The sequence below is a fragment of the Myodes glareolus genome, chromosome 19 (assembly GCF_982192425.1).
Source record: "Myodes glareolus chromosome 19, mMyoGla1.1, whole genome shotgun sequence".
Taxonomy (NCBI): Eukaryota; Metazoa; Chordata; class Mammalia; order Rodentia; family Cricetidae; genus Myodes; species Myodes glareolus.
Genome location: NC_142044.1, coordinates 22063160 through 22069512, shown reverse-complemented (window position 1 = coordinate 22069512; position 6353 = coordinate 22063160). Strand labels below are relative to the sequence as shown.

The 6353-nt window shown below is 45.1% G+C and overlaps 1 long non-coding RNA gene across 1 annotated transcript; it reads left to right on the top strand.

The window, feature by feature from the left end:
• Nucleotides 1–1231: 1231 nt before the first annotated feature.
• LOC146891095 (uncharacterized) lies at nucleotides 1232–5959 on the top strand. Its single transcript, XR_014998040.1, has 2 exons — nucleotides 1232–1359; nucleotides 5753–5959. It is a non-coding gene; the product is annotated as an uncharacterized LOC146891095 (long non-coding RNA).
• Nucleotides 5960–6353: the final 394 nt, after the last annotated feature.

Genomic DNA, 6353 nt, shown 5'->3' with positions numbered 1-6353 from the left:
GCTGCTGGGGTTATATTTAGGAAGTGGTTCCCTGTACCAATGCGTTCAAGTGTACTTCCCACTTTCTCTTCTGTGTGGCTGGCTTTATGTTAAGGTCTTTGATCCACTTGGACTTGAGTTTTGTGCATGGCGATAGATATGGATCTGTTTGCATTCTTCTACATGTTGATATCCAGTTATGCTAGCACCATTTGTTAAATATGCTTTCTTTTTTCCATTTGATATTTTTTGATTCTTTGTCAAAAATCAGGCCTTCGAAAGTTTGTGGATTAATATCCGGGTCTTCGATTTGGTTCCATTGGTCCTCCTGTCTGTTTTTATTCCAATACCAGACTGTTTTCAGTACTGTAGTTCTGTAGTAGAGTTTGAAGTCAGGGATTGTGATTGACTCCATAAATTCTTTTATTATACAGGATTGTGTTGGCTATCCTGGATTTTTTGCTTTTCCATATGAAGTTGAGCACTCAGTTCCATAGAACAATTCTGGGGTGGGAAATTAGCTCAGTAATAGAGGGCTTGCATACTACAAATAAGACTTGGGGCTCAATCCTTGGCAATACTTTATCCCATAAACCCCCAAACACAAACATTCTATAGTCCTTTTACCTACACCACAGTTTCTGTTCAGAAATGCTTAGATACCTAGTACCCAGTCAAGCAAGGGGCCTTCTTTTAGCCTTTATCCCCAGTGTGTGTGTGTGTGTGCGCACACACACACACACACACACACACACACACACACACACACACACAATTACTTCTGCCTCACTTCTGTGGTTACCTTACTGCCCAGAAAACTGCATGTCTGTCCTGTTATTCCATTAGATCCCTCAGACATGAGACAGTGGGTGTCTCCACGGAGCTGCTTTCTTCTCTATCTAGTAAGACAAACCCATCTAGTAAGACAAATCTGTGTAGAATTTTACAGTCAAATCCTTTTCATTTAATTCTGTCTATTTTTCCCCAATAAGGGTGGGTTTGTTTCCAAGAGTTAGCGAGTGGAACTGGATTTTCTCTCTATTTTTATTTTATTTTATTTTATTTTTATTACTATTTCACAAACACTGCCAAACATAATTCGTCATAAAAGTATTTATAAAAAAAGGACGCATGAGTGAATAGATAAATGAAAGGTTAGATGGATAGAAGAAAGATCTGAAAGAAAATTATTTCATAGTCTGAGTGTTTTAGTTTCAAAATATTGCCGCTAGAGGGAAGCGATAGCCAGCGCAGATGCAGTCGAAACTCGGACCAAAGTCTTGGATAATTTGAACGTCTAAGGTTCCTCAAGGATCACACCTTTCCCACTGGTCTTTACTCAACACCATTAAATCCCCTTTACTGACACGGACTACCCAGGTGAGTAAATGCAGCTCTTTCCCGGAATGCATTAATAAAAATAAGTACGTAGATTTCTCTGCGCGAGTAGAGTGGGGTGCCAAACCTATTGTAACCGTTGTAGTACCAAATAATTCCATTAGGGGGCATGCATGTACTAAGCTCATCACCATTTCCAGGGTTTGTCCATGAATGACTTAGAGTGGGCTATTTTGCTTTCAGGAACGATAACGGTATTCCCTGGATGAAATAGATACAAGGGTTTGCCTTACAAAAACCTCAGGGGCTGTATCTTTTAGTTAGTTAGTGTCTTCTTGTTCTTAGAGCCGTGTGTGTGTGTGTGTGTGTGTGTGTGTGTGTGCTTCACAATGTCTTTGCAAGGTCACGTGTAAAATTTCAGAACAAGATGTCTTAACCAAAAACTGAGCCAGGCAGAGGTGACACGCCCCTTTAGTCCCAGCACTTGAGAAGCAGAGGCAGATCTCTGAGTTTGAGACCAACCCGGTCTACGGAGTGAGTTCCAGGACAGCCAGAGGTACACAGAGAAATCCTATCTCTAAAAACAAAACAAACAAACCAACAAATCACTGTCTTGTGCTGTCTGTTCTCCCATGGCCTCCTTTCATTTACGGCAGGCAGCCCTGTAGAGCTGTTAGCATTTTGGAAGCCTGGTAGGTGAAGTTAAACTAAGAGCACATTTAGTTTTGGTGTCGTGTGGTGGGGGCACATTTAAGAGATGATAATCACTCCCGTATGTAGCCAAGGCTATTAGGAACTATTCCGCTTGAGGCCCACCTGCCAGTAATATTTCCAAGCTAACTGAAAACTCACATCGTGGCTGGAAGGCGCCAGTGCAAGATCAGATGTCTTAAGATTTCATAAATGTGTTGTGTGGTGCTGAAGCCCAGAAGAATATAGACTGTGGAAGGGAGACTAAGTTTCAGAATTAAGGGGTATTTTTAGAGTGTATAACAATTCTTTGGGTCTTCAGACACGTAGATTTTTTAAAAATATTTATTTGTGTGTGTGTGCATGGACATGCATGCATGCATGCATGTGGGTGACCAGGAAGGCCAAAAGGTGTCAGACCTTTTGTACTCAGAGTTACAGGCTGCTAGGAACTGCTTGATATGGGGGCTAGGATTTGAAGTGTGTTCCTCTGCAAGAGCAGGATGTGCTCTTAACCACTGAAGCATCTTTCCAGCTCTCAGCATGTAGATTTTGAAGCAGGACCTGAAGGTGCTGATGGCTGTTCTGGGCGTGTGTGCCCTGAAGATGCTGGGCCCTGAGGATGCTGGGCAATGGTCTGAGTTCACAGTACCCTCTTCTCTACTAGCTCAGGGGTTCTCACCAGCAGTGTCTTCACAGGTCCTGTAGAGTGCCTTTCTTTTGGCCGTAAGTGGTCCCGAACAGTCAACCACACCATTCTCAATGAGCACTGCCTGCTTTACTTTTGTCGACATAATTCCAGCCTCACGGTTCTCTTTCTCCTAGCTGATGGGAAATTGGCTTCCTTTCTGGGGGCCCACCACGGTTGAGCCATGATTTTGCAGACTCTCTCCCTGTCCTGTACTTGTGATTTTCCCATGATTTTAGGAGACTTGCAACACTGAAGTGAGGGGCGGAGGGTATACGGGGTGAACAGTAACCACTACTGTCTGATCTGGCCTCTTGGGGCTCCAAGCGTTGTGGTCCCATCTTTCCAGGGACTAGGAGGTGTGCGCCCTGATTCCCCTTTCTCTCAGGGCCTAATTTTCTTTCTGTGTGTTTCTTCTGTCCCCAATCCCGAGTCCCCAATGCCAGCAGTCCTTCTTTCTTAATTTTGTCCCCAGGCTTCTTGCTATGACTTTTCATTTGTTCCTGGGTTCTTCCCTGATCCCAAGGATTAGGTAGGCTTTGCAGGAAAGCACTTAGGAAATCAGGCGGGTTACTTCCCCCTCTCCCCCCAGCCCTGCACCAGAGTGATGGAGAGTGATCAGACCGTAATTATGACTGAATACAAAGGAAAAGATGGGAGAGACACAAACACTTGAATTAATACTTTGAAATATAGCCCAATGCATACATTCAATGTGAGAATTGTGTCAGGTCTGGTCCTCTGGAAATGTTATGTGCTATGTTACTTGGTCTGCAAGGCAGCCCTGAGTTGAGTTTTATTCTTGGCCTATTGATGAGACCAAGGCCTAGAGGGACTTAGTAGCTTGCACAAAGCCATCCTCACGTGGTTGTACTGTATATCAGTGGGAGGGCATGGTGATAGGGCTTGTCATTATGGGGTCTAAGGCAAGTCTGATCTCAGAGAAAGATGCGGCTGGCAGCTCTGCCAGTTAATAACTTTGCAGCTCCGGGCAAGTCTTTTAATTATCTGGGCATGGATTTCTGCATCAGCAAATTGATAATGCTGAGCCAGCATCTCAGGTTCCAGATTCTGTGTGAGAAAATCAACAGTGCAGACCCAAATGGCTTCAAGTATTCTTCCTAGTCCAGAATGTTGGCTTTTAGGCATTATGCCGGTCTGTCCCATGGGTACCTGGCAGGATGCATCCTCTCTGCCCTCATGAGTACTTGCCAGTAGCCAGGCAGTACCTGGTCTGCTCAGGGTCCTGACAACGTCATTTGCTACATCATTACAGCACATGCTTTATGCCCCCTCAAAAAAGCACCAAGGTACCACCCATGTATCATCAGTGTTGTGTCCCCCTCACCCCCCAGAGGCTGATCCCCCCACCCCGACCAAGTATCCTGAAGATAGCCACTTTCCATGTAACCTCACATTACAAAAGAAGGAGCAGAAGTACATTTGCATATCCTGACCATCTGTCAGGATGGAATGGATCTACTTGTAAGAGCCATCTTAATGTCAAAAGAACCAGGTAATCACATCCTGAGTTGGGATGTACAGCTACGCTTGTCAACCATTTTGATCAACCTCCAAACTGTCTGACTAGCAGACAAGGTGGAAAAAGGCTCACAGTTTTGGGCCTCCACACCACTACAAATTGTTTTGCTGCAGGTAGAGGGAAGCGATGCCTGACTTGCCCCTGGGGAAGCGCATCCAGGTGTTTTGATGGACCAGTTTCCATGGGCAGCCTAAGGAGAAGCAGCAGGAGGGGTAACAAGGTGAAAGACTGGCCCAAGATGAGGTGGCTGCTCACAGAAAGACCATTTGGCCAGTCCCAAGTCCTAACACAGAGTCTTTATGTCTCTGCTTCTTTTGTTAAAGGTAGCAGGGTGTGTCTACCGGGCTCCTACAGGGTGGCAAAGCTTTGCAGGCCTCTTGTTTTCCTATCAAATGAGAGCTAAATAGAGTCTACAATTGCCCAAGCTCTTCCTTCTTACAGGGGACCATTTTAACAAAACCATAGCTCCCCACTGCTTCCCCAACAGCCCAGTGAATAAGTGAACATTCAACATAGAGCCAGACAAGCTGTTGAATTACTCCCCCTCCCCCATACATACTTCATGGATCCCAAGCTTCTAACCATATACAAAGTGAGTCCGTTAATGAACATATGCAAATACTAGCTGAGTGGATTCCGCCGCCACCACTACCCCCTTCCTGGAGGAGAGAGCCGTTGGTGCTGGTGCTCCGGTGGGAATATCTAAGCAGCTAGGTCACAGCCATTCACACAGCTCAGGCAGAAAACATCAGTTTCTGAGTTTCATCCGCTCCCCCATTCATCTTTTGTGGTTGCTGCTCTCCACATTCCTACGATGCCAAGAGTGATATTGGCTACTTAACCACATCCCCAAATTTTTGGTTCCCCAGGTTATACTTCATTTATTATACATGCCGTTTTACAATTTGTATGGTTTTGTGTATCCTTTGAGGTCTGGTTGGCAATAACATTACATTACAATTCATATGAATAGTTAGGCATATACAAGCAGAAATGACTCCAGAGGCATTCTGAAGAATGCCGTGCAAACAGATGGAGTGGGTTGAACAGCGGTTTTCTCTCCTGGTGCTTGCCTAGAAGCTCACCTGGCCTTGCATGGTCATTGCAGAGGTAATCAGGATGAAGTTATGCTGGATTAAGGTGGACTATGAAATCTGATGGCTGGTGGCCTTATATGAAGAGCCGGGACCCACAAAGACACTTGAAGAAGGCAATGTGACTTTGAGATCAGACATAGGAGTGATAGCCCTACAAGCTAAAGGCTCGTAGCCTGTAGGTGGAAAAATCAGGGAGAAGTTTTCTCTTGAGCCCTCAGAGAGAGCACGGTCCTGCCAACATCTTAACCTTAGACTTGAGGCCAGGAGGATGATGAGGGCCTAGATTCTCATCCGTTAAACACTTAGTTTGTGCCAAATCGTGGCTGCCGTCTTAGGGAATGGCACCCAGGCTTAGGGAGAACGTTTTCCACGACTCATCTGTTCACGCATTCACTCATCCACCATTTTTGTATGCAGGTGCAGAGGGACAGCGACCTGCACCGAGGGGACACGTGGGTCACTGCTGCAACTTCTGCCCTCAGTGGTTTTCGCTGGTAACATCAGCATCGGCACTGATTGTGCGGCCTCTGCAGTTGCACACGGTTCAAAGTTCAGAAGCACTTGATCCTGTGTTTGGGCCTCTGCTGTTGCTGTCTTGAAAATAAAATCCTAATTTTTGAATAAGCAACTCTCCACTTTATCTTGCACCGAACCCCACTAGTTGTTCCTATGTGTCTGGTCCTCACTGGGGGAATTATGTCATTACTGACGGTATCAAGAGGGCACACAGGAGGACCCACTAAGGGAATATGGTAGGATTCCTTGACAGGGGTGTTCATAGAGTGAAGTAGAAAAGCAGACATCTACAAAGCTGTGTGGCTGTGGCCATGTAAGCAATTGCCTAGAAACAGATCTTTAACTAATATGCGAAGTCACTTTTTAAAAGTTGTGCTTTTCTGTGTGCTTATCATGTGCAAAAATAGTAGTGTAATAACTCGTGTGCATGTAATCTTAAAATAAGTCGTGTCCATTGGGGTCCTCTTTTCACTAGTGTATGTTAAGGGATTTCTGTGTGATG